This window comes from Felis catus, chromosome C1, assembly GCF_018350175.1.
Source record: "Felis catus isolate Fca126 chromosome C1, F.catus_Fca126_mat1.0, whole genome shotgun sequence".
Taxonomy (NCBI): domain Eukaryota; kingdom Metazoa; phylum Chordata; class Mammalia; order Carnivora; family Felidae; genus Felis; species Felis catus.
Genome location: NC_058375.1, coordinates 153,936,250 through 153,956,448, shown reverse-complemented (window position 1 = coordinate 153,956,448; position 20,199 = coordinate 153,936,250). Strand labels below are relative to the sequence as shown.

General features: G+C 35.5%; 1 pseudogene; it reads right to left on the bottom strand.

The window, feature by feature from the left end:
* Nucleotides 1–12,006: 12,006 nt before the first annotated feature.
* On the bottom strand, nt 12,007–16,307 carry LOC123379164 (annotated as a pseudogene).
* Between the last annotated feature and the right edge of the window lie 3,892 nt (nt 16,308–20,199).

The following is a 20,199-nucleotide window of genomic DNA, read 5'->3' as shown; positions in this document are numbered from 1 at the left end:
TCTAAGACTTACTGGGGAAAACTGATGGTCATGAAGACTTGTTGACTAATTAAGACCAACTATTCTATCCATCTTATAAAATCTTTCCCCAGAATAAGACAGGCAAGAACAATTGACATAGCACTTGACAAAATATAATATAATCTGGGTATTCAAGTCATTTAAAATATTGTTACTGGTTTTAATCTGTATATCAAAATGAAAGGCATTCTATAAGAAAGCCAAAGATAAAGCAAGATATATTCATATTTATTGTTTTTCCCCATGTGCAATTTACTAATAATTGAGTGAGAATTTTATTTTTTTATATTAAAAAAATTTTTAATGTTTATTTATTATTGAGAGACACAGAGAGACAAAGCATGAACAGGGGAGGGGCAGAGAGAGAGACAGATACACAGAATCGAAGCAGGCTCCCAGCTCTAAGTTGTCAGCACAGAGCCCGCGGGGCTCAAACCCACGAACTGTGAGATCATGACCTGAGCCGAAGTCAGACGCTTAACCAGCTGAGCCATACAGGAGCCCCTGAAAATTTTATTTTTAAATTAATCTATTTCTTTTGAGAGAGAAAAAGAGAGAGGGTGCACACATATGTGAGTGGGGGGGGGGGGGCAGAGAGAGAGGAAGAGAAAGAATCCCAAGCAGGCTCTGTGCTGTTATTGTGAAGTTCTAGGCAGGATCAAGCTTACGAACTGTCAGATCATGAACTGAGCTCAAATCAAGAGTCTGACGTTTAACTGACTGAGCCACCCAGGAGGCTCATGTGAAAAATTAAAAAAAAATTTTTTTACTACTAATATCACTGTCTAATTATTGCTCCTAATGATCATATTCTTTACTCAACCATTGATATTTACTTCTCTTCTGGTCCCAGCCCTCACTTACCCAATTACAGTTCCTCCTAAATGGTAGCATTTCATACTTAGTAGCTCTCTCAGGTTTCTTTAATGTAAAAGTGTCTGTGAGTGTAAATATCAAAGTTAGCAATGAATTTACTGATTGGAAAATACTGTTGCAAACTTAAGGCAAATAAGGAAACAATAAATTGCCAAGAAATAGATATGATTTTCAAACTCAAAAACAGTGATAATCTAAATTAACCAGTTGATTTAGAGAAATATAGTCTTTTCCTCTCATTTAACATCACAGAAACTTCCAGGACCAAGAGCAAGGCAATTATTAAATTATAACAGTGATTCCTTTAGGATTTTAAAAGTTAATGGTTTAAAAAGAAAAGTTAAACCATCTTTATGTCAGAGTAAAATTCCACAGTTAAAAATCATCAATCCCAATAAAATTATAAAAGGTTAGATGTGAAACCTAAAATAGATTTAATCATATTTTTGATATGTGTCATTTTGAAAAAGTTGAAAACACTAACACAAATGTAGAATCAACATGTGCTAAATTTAGCTTATTAATTAGGGAAACAGGATGTTAAATCTGGGTCCAGTGGCAGAAATACCAAAAATTACTAGTACAGATGAAAAAACTTATTCTCTCCAGTATGCATAAAATATTTTCCAATTCACTTGGACTCAAAAATATACAAACAAACACCAAACAAATAATCCCCAAAGATTATTCTTGCAAACAAGAGAAGGCTGGTCTCATTTTATCTTGACATGTGGGTGTAGCATGAGGTGTTAATAACCACAAGAGCCTCCTTGCTGAGGTCAGCTCATCTGGAGGAAATTCTGTACAAATTTCATAAAGAATCTCAGATTGCATTTTCAATAATCTCTATTATTCCAGACATAGTTTTTGAATTGCTCTTATTGGCTGTTTTATTCTGAGACCAAGAAAGTAAATCTAAGAAATTCATTTCAACAAAGCTTACCAGTAGAGTCTATAAATTTGGATAGATTCTTCTCTCCCAAAAGTCCCTAAAATACAATGAGATTTCTGGGCTGCCACAGAGTGATGTTATTTATAGCGTGTAAGCTCTGGAACATGTATCAGACCAATTTTCTGGGGCTGTTTTATGGCCCTTGGTTTCACCTGTGAAGTAGAACCTTTATTTCTTCATGGTGGGCTTGTCGGAACTGATGAAGTGAGATTTATTCTCCTACAGTATGACACTACCAGGTATGGTCTTGGTTGCATAATCAATTTATCTAATTGTGTCTTGGTAAAAAGGAGGAAAGATTCTTATTGAACTGGTAGAGTTAATTATCATTGCCATAAAAAAAAGCTACAAGACTCGGGAAAGTATTTGTTCCTGAATTGTGAAGCCTCAGGGAGGATGAATTACCATTTAGAATTTTTTTTTGTATATATTTCAATTTGCAAAAGCATAGTCTATTATTGAGGGCTAGGGAGAGACAAAAAAAATAGAAAAGAAAAGAAAAAAGAGAAAGAAAAAAGTTTTCTTCATATGCCCAATGAGAAAAAAAAAAAGAACGCTAAAAAATATTATCAAAATTAGATTTCCCTTTTATTTGAATATTAGAAATTAGGTCAACAGTCTGCTTTTGTGAGATATCCTCTTCAGAACTAAAAAAAAATATTGATAATCCTGATTCAGTCTTTTAGTATCTGACAGTTGTCCAAGTAGTGACATTTTAAGATCCATATCTTATACCCATAAGTCTATATCTTGAAATATCAATAGTTAAGAGTACATGGTATATAGTCTGTATTTGTTTTCTACTGCTATACAATGAATTATCCCAAGGAGAGCAGCTGAAAACAACTTCCACTTATTATTTTATAGTTCTGTCCATCAAAAGTCCTGGTAGGCTCAATTGGGTTCAATAGTCAGGTTCTCAGAATTCTGTGGTCAAGGTTTGGGTGGGATGGGCTCTTAACTGGAGGCTCTAGGAAAGAATCCCACTTCCAATCTCACGTAGGCTGTTGACAGAATGTAGTTACATGCAGTGGTGGTTCCAAGGTCTTCTTGTTGGTTGTCAGCCAGGGACTACTGTCTGCTCCTAGAGGCTGCCTATGTTCCTTCTCACCTAGCCCCCTCCATCTTGAAATAGCAACCATGAGTTGAATCCTCCTTACATTTTAACTAACCCTGGCTTTCCCTTCCATTGCCAGCTAGAGAAATTTTTTTTTTTTTTTTGCTTTTAGAAAGCACCTGCGGGGGCATTGGGGGGTGCTCAGTCGGGTAAGCATCCGACTTGGGCTCAGGTCATGATCTCACGGTTTGTGTGTTTGAGCCCCACATTGGGCTCTGTATGGACAGTACAGAACCTACTTCGGATTCTCTCTCTCTCTCTCTCTCTCTCTCTCTCTCTCTCTCTGCCCCTCCCCCACTTGTGCACACATGCTCTCTCTCAAAATAAATAAATAAACTTAAAAAAAAAATAAAGAGCACCTATGGTTCCATTAGGGCCAACTAGATATTCTCCTTATTTTAGGTCAACTGATTAGCAACTTTACTTACCTCTGCAAAATCTCATTTGTGTTATAACAAAACATAATCACATAGCTCACAGGTTGGGGAGGTAGCATTTTAGGATTCTGCCTAAAAAAAAGCATTTTAGGATTCTGCCATGGAATCCTTTTCACAAGGCTCTGAGACACTCTTTTCCTCTAGCCTATAGTTTACAGCAGAGTCCTCAGAGAAGAAAGGGGGGAGGAGAAACTGCATGTTGATGATGTGACTGAATTTTGAGTTTAATTTATTATAATAACTAACAATATCAGAATTGAAAAGAGTAAAATCTTCTATTGGAGTGTCACTTATAACTGTTTCATATGGACTTGATCAATATTTCTCTTAAGAAGCATAAATGGACAATGTGGGAATTGACAATTCTACATAGAAATGTTCTGAGTGTTACAAATAAATTACTACTTCGTAATTTCAGACTCAATACTTCTTATCTACAAATGACATTTTCAGAGTAGTTGGAGTCATTGAAAAAATATTATTATGGGAGATACTACATGTTCCACATTGTTCTTAAACTTCTCTCTCAAACACACAGAAGATGCTGGGTTTGAACTCCAGCCTCTTTTCTGCAACCCCCCACAAAAGATGTTATAAGTGAAAAAAGCAGTTAAAGGTTTAGCTACACTCCATTTTCTTTTCCTTTGAGTTCTAACTATACTCTCAAATCAAATCATTATTTCCTTTCAAAAATCAACAAGGTAATAACAATATCTGTTGTAGAATAGCTTCTTTGTTAAAAAGAAAAATGTTGCCCCTCAAATCTCCTATTTTGTAGTCCTTTGTTCTCCTCTTGTTTGTGTCTCTCATTTTTAATTCACAATTGTATTATCCCTCCACATCATCCACAGAGCACAACATGCCCTACATAAGAATAGAACAAATACTGTTGTATTATTTCTTAGGCCTTTAAAAACGTTTGAAATGCTCATATTTATTGAGAGCCCACAGGTAAGAGGTTCTACAAAAAGATGTCATCTTTGTTTTCAAACATGATGCTATTTATTATTCTCAGTGGGACAGTCAATAGTAAATTATTACTCAAACAGTGTTGATGAAATTACACAAATCCACCTACAGCTTTATACCTTATGTTTTTATGACTGCTGTCAAGAATTCACTGTGAAGTTAGAGATCACGAACAAAGTGATCCATGTGAGGTAGAATCTGTAGCCTAGTAAAGGAATATCCGGTATAGGATTTGATCACTGTCTTTCCCAGAAAAGTATATTCTAAGCCTTTTGCCTATGAGATTTCCTTTTCAGACTTACCCAATGTAAATATTAAAAGAAAAAATTTGATATTCTATAATAATTCACTGTACCAGGGATTGGCAAACTTTTCTATAGAGAGTGAACATTTTTTAGGCTTCTTTAGGCTTTACGAGTCATATAGTTTCTGCCACAGCTGCTACTTGATTCTGTTGTCCCATGAACACAGCTGTAGAAAATATGCAAACAAATTAGTGTAGCAGTGTTCCAAAAAAATCTTTATGAACACTACAATTTTAATTTCATGTAATTTTCACATCTCACATTACTTTTCTTTTGGTCTTTTTCAACCATTACAAAATATACAATCATTCTTAGCTTGTAGTTTGCTAAGCCCTGTATTGTATTTTACATTAGTTAAATTCTAGTCTTTCTCAAGCTAGTATCTAGAGTCATGGGGATAGCTGGTTTCATGGGACACTGCAGCCACAACCTCTCCTTAAGGTTGGTAAGAATAGGAAAAAGTTAGCATATTTTAGTAATTGCTATTTTTATATTTGTTTGTCACTCATTCCCAAATGTTGTTAATATCTACTATGTACAAATTACTCTCATAGGTATTTTGAGTGCCTGACATCAAGGGTTTGTATATATCAAAAAGGAATCACGGAAGTACAGATAAAGACAATACCAGACATAATTAACCAAGAGATTATCCAGCTAACAAAAAGGCAAGAGCTCATCTGGTGGGGAAGATTTTTTAAGGAAGGCTATCTGATGGAGGTATAATTTTGATCTGGGCTTATAGGAGGGGCACAATACCAATATTAAATATTGCAAAAGGACATCATAATTATTTTTAACTAATGAAGTTACATAAAAAGCCCTGTGCACAAGTCCAAATCACCTCTCTTCTTAACAGATGATACTTACCCACTAATAATCTATGAACTCAAATATTAGAAAGCACAAAGAGAAATACTTTAGGCACTCTGAAGGCCCTGAAAGCTTTGTATATTTACAAAAATTACCAGTATTTACTAATTATTAAACTCAGAAAAATCCATCTACCTCTCCTTCGATTCAATCTGGTATCTAAACCAATGAATTTCCATTTTGTGTCTGTTCAATACTGCATAATACCGTGTTTTACTTTGTGCTATGAATTTAGTATATAAATAGTAGTAGCTATATGGAGATATTTGTACCAAACAACAAAAATAAACTAGGTGCTGTGTAAATAGATAAGACTTTCTTTTTTGCATGTTGTTTATTTAATGTTCCTTTATGCATTTGAAGTAATCCATTAAATGCTCACAAAAAACAAACAACAGGGTATGATACATTTTTTCGCTGACTTACAGAAACATTTCAGAGATACTTAAACATTGAAGAGAACTTACCCCAAATTATTGTTACAACACATTTAACCCTAGCATTTACTTTAAAAATCCCTCTTTACACACATATTCTCAAGTTTTGCTTACATTTTTACCTGTATTTTTCTCTAAATTAGAGAAGCCAGTTAACCTTTGAAAAAAATCTGATCAAAACCAGTCACCCTCAGTTATGCAGTGGTTGGTAACAATATTAATTTCCTGTGAGTACTGCATTAGCTGCAAGCATGTTCTCATATAATGTATTTTCATTAACATAAAGTTTGAAATATTTTCTAATTGCCCTTGTGATTTCTCTTTTTACCCATGAACTATTTATGAATTTGTTAACTTCAAAATATTTATTTTCTCTAAATATCTTATTACTAATTTCTAGCTTTATTGCATTACAGTTAAAGAATATTCTCAATGATATTAGTTCTCTAAGTATACTGAGGTTTATTTCATAGTTACATGTATGGTTTATATTGGTGAACATATCATGCAATTTTGGGTTATATTGGGCTATAAATGTCAGTTAGATCTTAATGATCTGTACTGTGTTGTACACATCATCTATTTCTTTACTTATTTTCTTTGCCTTGTTATTAGAATTAAATGGAATGCATCTCCCTTTATTTGTCCCAGTCAAGTTCTTATAGGTACCACGTAAAAAAAAAAACAAAAAAAAAGGAAGAAAAGCAGTACAAGAAAGCAATAACCAGCTTTAGAAGGAGTTTAGAATAAAAAGGAAAAAAAAAAAGAATGATTCATATACTTGATGAAAAGTGGCATTTTGGTTTTGTGGTTTGGTTTTTTGGTAAAAAGCAGTCAGCTGCCGGAATGTTTCTTAACTAAAACAACTTCTATGATCAAAGACATCAAAGATAGCTATCTTTGTGTTCTCAGCCACAACACTCCGTCTACAGTCAGCCAAACTCTCATGTTGAAAGAAGACAGTTAAAAAAAGAAGGTGAAGATGGAAACATTTGCACAGAATCAGAGGATTGGGTACCAACTTCTGACTTTTTTTCTTTTTTTCAAGACTGAAGCAAACAGTGGTTGATCATTCCTGTCTCTACCCTGTCAAGAACAAGGCTTAATGGAAGGATGGCTGTATTATCCTCACCTTCGTGAGCTACCCCTGTGAGTGACATGGCAGGAGGTTGTGGAAGCGATCTTGCTGCCCCATGTATCACTTTTAAATGATTCAGTCTCTTTCACGTAGATGTTCAGTTTTTCAGATTCTTATCTCTGTAATGTGGTCTCTGGGCACATAGGGGTTTCTGTGAACTCATGGAGGAAAAGGATACCAGAGTTCCACATGTGCTATCTTTTGGATCACGCTGGACCTGCCAGATCCCTGTACTTGTTACCACTATGATGCAACTGATGCTTACTACATTTGAGTCATCCTCATACACTAACACCCCTTGTCCTGACCCTGGGCCAGCATATATTAGCCCCCTAGTTCCCTTAACACCTTCTAAGAGCTTCTGGCTAAGGAATATGCATGAGGGCAGGATCATTGTGTTGAGCTCATTTATCCCACCAACCCACTTCACCATTGCACCACATCGGTATGTCAGGAAGCTGGCTCTTACTAGAGGCCTTGGGATGTAGGGCACATGCTTCTGTGTTCTCAGGCTATCTTGTACTTATCTGAGTGTTTCTAATACTTTCTTCTTTCTGGAATTTTCTCCTTTGATGAGAGGAGATGAGGACACACAGATCTGACCTTCTTCCTCTGCCACTATCACTTTTTCTTACTCACTCCTCTAGGCTGAAAAGATGTTTTCTACTTCCCTTTCCTCTCTGCTAGCACTTCAATGTAGTCACAGCCTTTTTCTTCAAGGAACACTTAGCTTGTTCGTGTAGCTTTAATGGCAGGTGCTGTGTTTCTTTACTCAGTGGAAGAACGTGTAAGATCTGGGCATGTGTTCAAAATGCAAGCTGTGGCATCACCAGGATCTGAGGATGACTAAATGTAAAAATGCATTGGTGTATTATGTCAAAACAGTATTTCTATTACATATGTCTAAAAGTTTCAAGCATCTAAGGAACGTATTTACTTTTTTTTCTTAACATTTATTTATTTTTGAGAGAAATATTATATATTTCTCTCAATATTATTATGGGTGGTTTTGATACCAAAACCAGATAAAGACACTACAAAAAAGAGAAAATTATAGGCCAATATTCCTGATGAAGACAGATGCAAAAATCTTCAACAAAATACTAGCAAACTGAATCCAACAATACATTAAGCAAAATCATTCATCACAATCAAATGGAATTTATTCCAAGGATTCAAAGGTGGTTCAATAATCACAAATCAATCAACATGATATATTACATTAATAAGAGGGAGGATAAAAAGCATATGATCATCTCAATAGATGAAGAAAAAGCATTTGACAAAGTACAACATCCATTCATGATAAAAACTCTCAACATAGTAGGTTAAGAGGAAACATACCTCAACATAATAAAGATCATATGTGAAAACCCACAGCTAACACGATATTCAAAGGTTAAAAAGTGAGAGTTTTTCCTCTAAGACCAGGAACAAGATAAGGATGTCCACTCTCACTACTTTTACTGAGCATAGTACTGGAAATCCTAGCCACAGCAATCAGATAAGAAAAAGAAATAAAAGGCATCCAAATTAGTAAGGTGGAAGTAAATTTTTCACTATTTGCAGATGACATGATACTATATATAGAAAACCCTAAAAAATTATATACAATGGAAAATCACATTCATTCCCATTTATGCATTCACTTATCAAATACTCAAAACTTAAGATTTGCAAGAAAATTGACCTTTCTTTAATTTACCTGGAAGGAAACCAATCACTAGTCAATTAGCGAGTCACCCCTGCACCATCTCACATTAGAGCAAAACACATGGACTTAAGCAACTCAAGACAATTAGAGGAGGGTCTGTCCTTGGTTTACTTTGGATAATGATGTTCTGGTAGTTTCTTTCTGCTTAGGAAAATCTGATGAACTCAAATTTCAACTTGTAAATTTTTGCAACTTAAATATCCAATATATTAAATAATTTAAATTATTATTGATGGGATGTAAAATTGGGATAACTATTGGTGTAGATTTGGGAGTTACTAAAAACAGAGGGTAAGTGAAGCCATAAAGTGGTTGAGTTTCCTCAAAAAGTTTATATGAAACCCAAAATTATGGGTCCAGTATTAATTAGGACTGGACTCAGAGATGAGAAAAATAAAGTCAACAAAGATATTTTCATTCATTTAGAAGTAATTCTTTGTCTGCCTGCCAAACAAGGTTGAAGTCCTAAAAAGAAACCCTTAACCGAGAAATATATAGCAATGAAAATTTGTCAGAAATGACATACTCCTGAACTTTGTCTAACCACTTCTATGCATTAGTATAAGCAGGTAAAAAGGACAGCATCATTTTACTCTCCACCAAAAAACCTGCTTTGGAAAGCTAGCGATTTCCCTTTGCTCTCTTGAGTATATGTGAAACTCTCAAGGCTGTGCCCTGAATACTCACTCAGTTATACATTTTAAAAATTATCATTTAGAAAATAAACCTGGCCTTTATACGATATATACATCCCATCCTTAAGTTCGAAGTTCTCCCTGAGTTTTCACATTTCATTCTTCAGTTTTCTAACCACAAATGCCCCCGTTAGACTGGGTCCATGTTATGTCTCAGATTGAGAACTCATTTCAATTACTACACATTAGGTCAAGCCGCTTGCTTCCACAGTCAGGAATGCTTTTGCATCTGCATTTTATCTATCCAAATGTACATCTATTGAGGCCTCTTTAACAAAGCCTTCCACAGATTTCAGAACTTCTGGAGCACTTGCTTTCTGAGCACCTGTTGTGCTGCTGTGCTTTTCCGTGCACATGTCTCCTCACACCCAGGAAGGGGAACAAGCTGCTAGAAGGCAGGAAATTTGTTTATTCTTTGTTTTTTTTACTTTTTCACTTTAACAAATGTATGATGGATCTTATGCACACTAAACTCTGTGCTAAGCGCTGGGGATATTGACACCCTTAAGACATTCTGTCTACAGTTAGGAATCTCACGGTTATTTGACATCTCCACCAATTTCTGTCTCAGGGGAGACAAATGAGGGGCAGTGACAAATTTTTTTTGACTATGGTTTAACACAGAGGTTCTCATATTTTGATGTGAGAGTATCTCACACTTGGGCTGTGCACATGGAAGGGCAGGGAGGGAGAAGTTGGGAACACTGGGAATCAATATTTTTAATATGTACAAGTGGTATGTACAATTTTAATACAAAATACAAATTAATATGTACAAGTGATTTAATAGGTACAAGCTCAGCCAGGTTTGAAATCCTCCATCACTGATAAAGACCAAATCCTAGAAATATCACAGAATTAATAAATTCTATAATTATGGTCTTCTCTATAAGACAGATGTTTATCTTTTAACCTCTGCTTTAAGCAAGATTTTGTTAACATAATTAGTGGCCAATGATAAATAAAACATCTTGAATTTACATTCAAATATTGGCTCTGCTCCTTAATCTGGGACTTTGGGCATGACATCCTACCTCTCTGAGAGTCAAAATGGGGATCAGAATGTTTCAGGATTTTTATCGAGACTATATTTGGATCTTGACATTTCTTACTGGTGTAGATCATTACAATACACATTTATCAAGTAACAAATAGTGTGTTTAGGTCAGGAAATTAATTTTCATTACCATGTTTTTATTAAATATCTAAATAGCAAATGTAAATGAATAAGTAAATAAAAGTAAATAGTAAATATATAATACTGTTATAGTGCTAAAATGTATAAATAAAACTAAATGAATAAATAAAACTAAATAGATAATACTAAATAGTAAATGTATGCTACTGATAATGTAAAAATAGTTACCAAACCCCACAAATACTCCCACTTGCCACCCAACTGTTGTTTTAATAGCTCCTCAATCTATCCCCATTTAGCAACTAAAACTCAGAAGCACTAAGTACTTAATATCATCTCCTGTAAGCTTTTACACAATAGAGACAGTTTTAGTAAAAATAATATGACAAAAATGAATAGCATTTTGATGTATTTTTTATTATTTTAAAATTTTTTTAACATTTATTTATTTTTGAGAGAGAGAGAGACAGAGTGCAAACAGGGGAGGGGCAGGGAGAGAGGGAGACACAGAAACTGAAGCAGGCTCCAGGCTCTGTCAGCACAGAGCCCAATGCGGGGCTTGAACTCACAAACCCTGAGATCATCACCTGAAACAAAGTCAGAGGCTTAACCAACTAAGCCACCCAGGTGACTCTCTTTTTTATTATTTGAGAGAGAGAGAGAGAGAGAGAGAGAGAGAGAGAGAGAGAGAGAGAGAGAATGTGCGAGTAGCAAAGAGGGGCAGAGGGAAAGAGAGAATCTTAAGCTCTGGGATCATGACCCAAGCCAAAATCAAGAGTTGCACACTCATCTGACTGAGCCCCCCAGGCACCCCTGATATATTATTTTTTAAAGTGATTTATCTATTTATCCTTTCTTAAAGGATTTCAGTATATATGGTCACCGATTTTGGGACCTAGTCTTAAGATTTAAAAGACTTATATCTGTATATTGTACTTTTCTTATAAAATAGTACTTTTGGGTAATGCCATTTGGCATGATTGATTATTTTTATAGAGAAATTTGAAGAACATTTCAGTCCAACATTCCAATTTTTACTTTATTATTTTTATAGTGATTCTAGTATTATTGATAAATTATTAGTGATTAGAATCACTTTAATCTAATGCTAAAATAACTGGAGGGACACCTGGGTGGTTCAGGCGGTTGAGTGTGGGACTCTTGATTTCAGGTCAGGTCATGATCCCAGGGTCAAAGACTGAGCCCTGTGTTGGGCTCTGTGTGCAGCATGGAGCCCGCTTAAGCTTCTCTCTCTCTCTTTCTCTGCCACTTCCCCCACCCACTCACTCATACTCTCTCTAAAATAAAATAAAATAAAATAAAATAAAATAAAATAAAATAAAATAACTGGAAATAATGTTATATTCCTTAAATAATTTAAAAATAGTTTCTGGGATTAAGGTAAGCTAATGTACTGTGTTCTTTACTAAAAATATGCAGACTTTAAGTACTACTCATCCAGTATTTGTGTCCTTGGGAAATGCTATAATAAATTTGAGTCACATTTTATTCATGTTTAAAATAAGAATTAAATATGCCTTCTCTTTGCCTTACAAGCATGTCACAAGAATTAATTATCTTTAAAATATATAGAGTTCTTTACCATTTAAAAGTAAATATAAAAAATATCAAACATATTATTATCACAACATTGGTAAGAGATTTTTTTTCTTTAAGGTTTGTTGGGAGGTATCATGTGTTGTAGTTTGTATTCTTAATAAAATCTCTTTTATAGAATTTTAAGATCTTTTAGTTTTATCATGTTTCCTTACTTCATATTTGAAAGGAATGCTTTTATGAAAGAAGTTATCATTTGGAGCTAGCTACCTCTACTATTCTTGCTAAATAGCACAGCTCTCAAAAACAAAGATTCTTAAATTTAGAGGGTGCCTAAAACATTGGTCCAACTTCTCACTCAGGACGGTATCATCTCTATAACCTGCCTGATAAGTTGCCTTCTAACCCCAATTGGACCTTTACCCAGGGCCACTTCACAGAGCAACACATTTCATTTTAAAAATGTGGAAATAAACATGCAGTGGAGATCAACAAAGCCAAAAGTTGGTTACTAAAGCCTTATAAAATCGACATGCTTCTGGCAAGATTAACAAGAATAAAAGATGGATGACATAAGCAAACGCCGCTGGAATGAAAAAAAGTGACATAATTACAGTTTTAGAATTGAACAAATAGAATATTGCCAACTTTATATCTATAATTTTGAAAACATATAAAATGATTAAATTAAGAATTTAGTGAAAAGGAGAAATGTACTTAAGGCTAAATGAAGAAACCTAAGATCTTCGGGCCACAGTGACCTCACAAGGTAAGGCCAACTGAAGAGCCCCTGACTCAGTTTTAAGGAAACTAGGTGACATCTCTGTCTGTGTCTCTGCAACTCAACAGGTTAGTGCTGAAGTCTTAGATTTAAGTTACTGACAAAAATGAATAAAGGTAGCTTGTGATAATATATTATAAAATAAGTGATAATCTAAAACATTAAGTGTAGGTCAGAATAGGGCTATAAGATGATACTAAATAATTCTAATTCTTACTTTTTCTTAGCTAAGACTTTACTTAAAAATGACTTGAATTATTGACTAGAAGTATTTGGAAAACATGCTTTGAGGAATAGCTGCTTTTCAGCTCTGGTTAATAGCGATGACTGATTGAGCTTCTAATGTTTTAGCAAAAATTTAAAAAGAAACTTATTTGTAAAAGTAAGCACTTTTTAAATTCTGAGAGAATAAAGTAATTCAGAGCTTGGTAACTAGAGTCAATAGATCCAAAGATTTCCATTTTATTTTTTTTATTTTTAGAAAGAGACAGAGAGAGCGTACAAGTGGGGGAGAGTGGGGGGGGGAGAGAGAGAGAGAGAGAGAGAGAGAGAGAGAGAGAGAGAGAGAGAGTCTGAAGTAGCTCCACACTCAACGTACAGCCTAGTGTGGGGCTCGATCCCATGACCCTGGGACCATGACCCTGGGACTGCAACCTGAGCTGAAATCAAGAATCAGATGCTCAACTGACTGAGCCACCCAGGTGCTCCAAAGCTTTCCACTTTAAGCAATTAGATTGTTTTCAGTTTCTTATGAAATTATAGTTATAAAATACGGTTATTTTATTTTCTAAAACATTCTACTATATACCAGTCCTTTGTAGGAGTGTGTGTAAACTCCTTAATTGTTCAGATTTTACTCCTGCCATCAGCATATAGTTAGCTGTAAGCCTTTCAAAAAGAATTATGATACCTTTACGGGAGGGTTGTCAGATAAAATACAGGATGCTCAGTTAAATTTGATTTTCAGATAGACAACAAATCATTATTTAGTATAACTATTGCATGGGACATACTTACGGCAAAAAATATTCACTGTTTATGTGAAATCCAAATTTAACTGGGCACTTTTTTTTGGAGGAGATAAAGCAATTTTATTGTCTTATGTTATACAAACATCTAGGAATACCATATTTGTAGGGAAGAAATAAGTGAACAGTAACTAAGAGGGCAATGGAAATGATTTAAGTTGGATTATTTTTAATGATAATGAATGAGATGAAAACCATTTTGAAGTACGTGTGTGTCTGGCTTCACAGTAGGTTTGTTCCCTGGACAATGCCTGGCATAAAATAAAGGTATTCAACATCTTGTCTGCTCTATTGGCTCTTGAGATCTCTTCTGAGATCTTGGAGAAAAGCAATGCATTCCTGGTGCTCCAGGGCTGTGCTGAGCTCCATCAACTCACCGGCAAAAGTGTTATCCACACCTCTGCCTGCCACGAAATCCATCAGGTAGTCACTATAAGGCCCAGTCCAGAGAATCAGTGTTGAATGTGTAATTCATGTCCTTCCACACAGACTTGCCGTGGACTAAAAGCTCACCTCCCTGAGGGAGAAAATGTCATTCTCCTTCTCCTTGCCCAGCCTCATCTTCTGGATAGTGACAGTCCGGGAATAGGGCCTTCTTACCAACATTCTTTATAACTTCAACCGCAAAATTAGGAGCGGACGTCAATTCAGGCTCCTGTTGTTCAACCTTCTGCCCTAGGGAGGCTCCTCCTCCCCATCAAATGTTGGTGGGATGCTATTGTTAATGTTGAAAGTGACTGATCTTTTCTCCAGTAACTTTCCACACTAATTTGGCTGGTGTCTCATTCACTTCAAGCTCCCAACCTCCAGACATCTTGGGGAGGTACTTAATTCTTCTCTATTTTCTTTTTCTCCTCAATTTCATCATTCAGGAATGCAACAAAAGCTTTTTCTTCCTGGGTGTGCTGTCGCACCGCAGAGGCTGGATGGTGGGGTGGGTGCAGCGCGGAGCCTGGTGACAGCTGACCCAGTGCGAGGAGCAGTGAGGGGCACATGGCCCAGCAGGGGCAGAATACTGTTGGCAGACCTGTGGGAGCGAAGGTTGACCCAGGCTGAAGATCCCAGCCTGCCCCGCCACAAGTCCAGCCCCTGGGCATCCTGTATTTTTATTTATTAAACCTGACAATCCTATTTTCTAAGTGTTGGTTTTCCAAGAAATGTAATGGATGGTTCTTTCTCAGATTTAACATTGCATAATTCCTACCTGTTACAGTTAGACTTTTTTTGTAGTGTACAATCATTTCTTATTTATTCATAATTCAAACCTTAGAACAAAGAATATCATACTAACTGGGGACACCTGGCTGGCTCAGCCGGTAGAGCCTGTAACTCTTCATCTCCGGGGTGTGAGTTCCCAGCCCCAGGCTGGATGTGGAGGTTACTTAAAAATGAAATCTTTATAAAAAAAATAAAGTAAAAACCTCAACATCTTAATAAAAAATAGCATACTAATTTATCACCGTTTTATTGATGCAGAAACTAAAAATTACAAAGTAATTTTCCAAACTTTCCTCCAGATATGGGATTATGAATTATCACTAATAAAACTCTAATTGTAAAATACTAGCTTCACTGAATTCCTTGACTTTGAAGTTTGAAGAGATGCTAATGCTGAAATAACTAGGTAATGTATTGTTTTTTTGCTAGACTTCTACAGTCAATGTCAGTTGAAGCACAGAACTCATGAATGGAAGGATTGTATTCCAAAGCTACTATTAGCATGTTCTACCAACTCACTTTTTAAATTCCTCAACTTCCCCTAACATTATTTAAAAAACAAAAAAAAAAGTGACATATTTCAGAAAGGATGGGAAGGAAGCTCTTGTGTATTGAAATAATGTTAGCAATAACTCAGCTTGTTCTATAGCATTGGCAGATTGCAAAATTTATAACATGCATAAGAATCATGCCTGGAGCTATGAGGCAATACTTAATCCAAATCAAAATATATAGAAAGTAGCCTCACATTTTCTAGATGTAACACTATGTTTTAGTAACATTTCAAACAAAAGGAACGGACTGCCATAAATAGTTCCCATGCAGTCAGGGAATTCAGAGGTTAAAACTGATAATGTTTGTATATCATTCCATCTGCACCCTCAGAAAGAACATCTTAATTCCATTATCATGTTTTTATTCTAAAGATAACTATGTATCTACTCAGTCCATTCCCAGATCTTTGTATGAGAATATTTGTTCTTGCTGACCAAAGTAATCCACCTTATTTATTATAACAGAAAACTTTAAAGTTCTAGAATATATATACTACCCAGGAATTTTTTCATGCTTATTTATTTTTTTATTATTTTGAAGTTTTTATTTATTTTGAGAGAGAGACAGCAAGCATGAGCACACAAGTAGGGAAGGGGCAGAAAGACAGGGTGAGAGAGTGAATCCCAAGAAGGCTCTGAGCCATCAGCACAGAGCCCCAGGTGGGGTTCAAACTCACAAACCATGATATCGTGACCTGAGCCTAAATCAAGACTCCAATGCTTAACTAACTGTGCCAACCAGGCGCCCCTAAAATGTTTATTATTTTTGAGAAAGAGAGAGAGAAAGAGAGTGCACACACACGCAAGTGGGAGAGGCAGAGAGAGAGAGGGAGACAGGATCCAAAGCAGGCTCCACACTAACAACAGACAGTCTAATATGGGGCTTGAACTCATGAACCGTGAGATAGTGATCTGAGTGGAAACCAACAATCAGACACTTAACTGACTGAGCCACCCAGGTGCCCCTGAAATTTGTACAGTAGCTCCTGTAAATATATAATCATATAAGAACACACCAAGGAAAATCACCTTACACAAGTCTTGTCTTCTACCTAGGTATCTTGTGATGTCTGATAAATATTATATAATTAAAAAATTTTTTTTAAATGTTTATTTATTTTTGAGAGAGAGATTGTGAGCTGGGGAGGGGCAGAGAGAGAGGGAGACACAGAATTCGAAGCAGGCTCCAGGCTCTGAGCTGTCAGGGCCTGACGTGGGGCTCGAACTCAAAACTTCGAGATCATGACCTGAGGCAAAGTCGGACGCTTAACCGACTGAGCCACCCAGGCGCCCCTGTCTGATAAATATTATGAACCCAGAAGAAAATATTTCAGTCAACAGTGATCTGCACAGCTCCTTCTAGTATCTTTTTTTTCAAATACCTTTTTAATCAAAGCTGCCTGACTACCCTACTAGGCATTCTGCTCAGTCTGTTAATGAAATAGGTATTATTTTCCTCATTCACATATAAAAAAAGACTCAAAGTTGACACACTTAAATATGTACAATCGATTTATAATTCCACCCCTTTCTGCTATCCTATCACATTTTCCCACTTCTACCACAGTCACCAGAGCAAAATAAAGTAGCCAATAATTAATGTTCAAAAAAAAAACCCATGCCTGACGTGTAACTTCTACACACTAGTAGCGTGTAACTTCTACACACTAGCTGGACTTTTGGTAGTGTGTTCTTTATATCATATTATCCATATGCCAAATACACACTTTCGAGTTATTTTCCTTGACTGTCTACCTTTGATATCCAGGTAATTTTCCCCCTTGTAAGTAGGAGGAAATATGCAGTGTAATTAATTTAGCTGCAAATCCCTCATAGAATGGACCTTGATAGGTATAAGAGAAATCCTATTCAACTTAACACTATTCTATATAATGTCTGTGTGGTTCTGTGGTCCTCTAGTCGGCAGATTATTAATAAAAACCGATCACATTTTAGAGCACCTTTGTTCTTGGTTTGGTCAAGGGTGGCTCACTCCAGAATGCATCTGGATTTCTGATCATCTTTAAATTTTTGTTTTGCCTTTATGACCTTCATATTTCTTGGATAAAACTGGAAACATTAACAACCTCAAAGTCTCCCCAAGCTAAAGTAGGTCTTTTGGGATTAGACAGGCTTAGGTGGCCAGTACCTTAGAGCTAGGATTTAGAGATGAGAAATGATATTCGGCATGATGTTTATATAATAATATTAATGTTCTGTGGACTACCCCAGTTTTTTTTTCTCAACGTGTTATCCTTACAGCAAAGTAACTGTAATGCTACGAACAATAATAAAATAGAAAAAAATAACTTTTGCTCTTAGTTTTGCCACTTCTCTGGTATTACGTCCTCAGGGAAGTCATTTGCTTCATTTTCCAGAATGGTAAAATAGAGATGTAACTGTCTATCTCTGCAAACTCAAAAGACTCAAACTAGACTCAGTGAATGAAAGCACTTTGCAAGGTGCTATAATGTGAAGTTTTGTTCAATAGTCCGTATACATACATCCAATATAGTTTTTAATGCAAGGAGCTTGATTACTCAACATGAACGGAAAGAAAAAGAACTCAGACTCATTATAGAGTTAAGGAAATCAAAGATTCAACAGTTGAATGACTTGACCAAGGTCATCACAGGCACAAAAAGCCAGGAGCTCCCAGCTTGGAGCAGGAAGACTTCTGCTCTACAGACCAGGCCTTAACCAAAACACAGTTGGCTCCCATTCTTTAAGAAAAGGGTTTCCTTACCCCTTATTGGATGCTTATCTTGCCTTCACTGAATGCTTATTCTCTGCAGAAATAGCAACTGTCCTAATGTTACCTAGATAGTGAGTGTCCAAGCCAGGGATGTGAACCCAAATCTGTCTGGCTCCAGAGACTGAGCTCTTAACTGCTGTGGTACTTAGTTAACCACACACATTCTCAGTTTCCCAAGAGAAAAGGCAAAGAAGTTGGATGCAGAGTCCTGACAGAATGAAATATGCTGAGACTTGTGAGGTTTTATGTCTGGAAAGCCAGAGTCAGTGACTGCCTCGGTGAAAGTTGTATATTTTGAGATATGTGGAAACCAACAAGCAGTTAAGAGTTTACCATGCTCCTTAAGAGAGAAAAGTAGCTCCCAGCTATCTTTAGAATCCAATAGGCAATAGTAAAATGCTAGATACAAAGATTTAGTTAATTGTATTACATCAAATAGATATAATTTAAATTTACTTTTTGTTCCTTAGCCTGTTTTTGTTTTTTTAAGAAAAGAGCGTAAACATCCATATAAGAATGGTGTTTAAATTGTAAATCACAAGGTTACTTTTAAACAGAGCTGATACTTAAATGACATAAAAGGGCTCACTGTTTTCCAATGAATAAGACAATTACTGCCAACCAATGATAGAATTGTAGAATCCCTAGAAGCAGAAATTCATTTTGACAAAAGGACATCTTAAAGAGGCAATAAGAAAATAGATTTTAGGCAACTTTGTTGCTATATCAGACTCTGTAGCTTGGAATTTGGATGGGCACTGAAAACTGCCCTCCTGTGTGCCTGTAGTACTAAATATTTCACATGTCTGCATGCCCATGCATGCTTCCAGAGGCCTCACCTCTATCCTGGAATGTGTGCATTGTAAAAAAAAGAGTCTTCACTTAGAAATGCATGTGATAATATAGAAATACAGTTTAATTTATTATAAGAGACACAGCATACTAAACTCAGGCATTTCTTCTTTTGATAATTAGGATTGAAAAAATGTTTAATTTTATCTGTTGGAAGAGAGGTAAGGGATCCTGCAGTGATTATTAATTCATAAATATGTAATTTACTTGGCAATTCTATGCTAAGAAAATAGCACAATGATCTTCTAAGTTTCAAAATATAAAATATAAGTTAAAAGCTCATTAAAATTGACAAGAAAGTATATTTATTTCAGTACTTTTAGTTTCTAGAGTGGTTGGTTATAAATGACCCCCCCAAAGATAAATGATTTAACAAGATATAATTCCAAACATATGGCCATGAAGTGTACATTTACATTTTTTTAAATAAATAGTACCATTCTTATTTTCTTCACACTCTGATACAAGTAAATGTCAAACTTCATTGAGGAAAAATAGGAATTTACTGATATTTTAGAAATATTATAGCCAAATATGACTTCCTTCCTCTGTTTAACAGTATATAAATAACTGCATAAAAAATATAAAATCCTCCAAGCCCACAAACCCTCCAAGAACAGACTTGTGATCTACAATACTTAAAGAGGAAACATGTATGAAATACTTAATATAATTATTATATTACCATTTAATTTGAGTATTTATTTCACAAATTAAAAATTTTATGAACATTCTTTACACAAGAAATGGCTATGAATACCATGGTTATTAAAAACTATATA